The sequence below is a fragment of the Penaeus monodon genome, chromosome 30 (genome assembly GCF_015228065.2).
Source record: "Penaeus monodon isolate SGIC_2016 chromosome 30, NSTDA_Pmon_1, whole genome shotgun sequence".
NCBI classification, from domain to species: Eukaryota; Metazoa; Arthropoda; class Malacostraca; order Decapoda; family Penaeidae; genus Penaeus; species Penaeus monodon.
Window position 1 is genome coordinate 15989624 of NC_051415.1, and position 874 is coordinate 15990497.

An 874-nucleotide genomic window follows, 5' to 3' on the forward strand; every position below is an offset into this window, starting at 1 on the left:
CCATCTTTCTCTTCGTGCGTGAAGTGAGAGCAGACGGCAGGTGGCGGTGGGATGACTTTGTCTTGTGATTAGAGTGTCACGCTTTAGGGAAAAGGATGGACTCGGCGTGCGTAAATTAAAACCCAAGTGTTTTTTTCTGATTCTCTTTATCAAAACCCACTCCTTTCGCGCCCCGATTTGAAGGTCCGTTCCTTTCGGTCACGCCGCCGATTCATGGCCTCCGTCGTCCCGAGGTGGCACCGCTCGGGCAGTAAATAGTGAATGGTGACCTGTCGAAGGGCCTCCTACAGCCAGTTCTTGTGTGCGGATTCGGGCAATTTGTCGAGGGAAAAAGGGGGGTAATCGTGGTCTTGTCGGGTCAGGTTACTCCTTCGATTATTTATGTCCACTTCATACCACCGGGAAGTTCCCAGGCCTTTTTGCGAGCCAGAATGCGACATTTGCAGACCGCGGCGAAAAGACCTTCCCCCCAAAAAAGAGAAAGTCCGCCTTTGAACTGGGCTTTCTCCTCGCGCATTAATTTTTCAGTTCGCTCTTGATGACTAGCGCTGAAGCAAGGCAGTGGTTCATGCAGAGTCTCGAGTTACGAAGCAACTCTGTTATGGATAATCATGTTCTTCGCGTAGAGAACACCACGGGACGCGACTCGGCAAAAATGGAAAATCATTGAAGCGCTGACGTCTCTGTCGTCGTTGTCGTTCTGTTCTTTTCTCTTCACTTCTTTCCTCTTCGTCTTCCTCTCCCTCTCCCTGTTCTTCTTGCTCTTTGTCTTCCTCCTCTTTTTTCTTTGCCTTCCTTTTCCTCCTCGTTTTCTTTATTCTCTTCCTTTCCTTTCTCTCTTCTTTCTTCTCTCGTTTCTCCCCTCCTTCTTATT

General features: G+C 49.2%; 1 protein-coding gene across 6 annotated transcripts in view; it reads left to right on the plus strand.

Moving 5' to 3' along the window:
- The window catches only part of LOC119592560 (early endosome antigen 1-like), a 107753-nt gene that overhangs the window by 69911 nt on the left and 36968 nt on the right, over nt 1–874 (plus strand). The window lies entirely within an intron of this gene.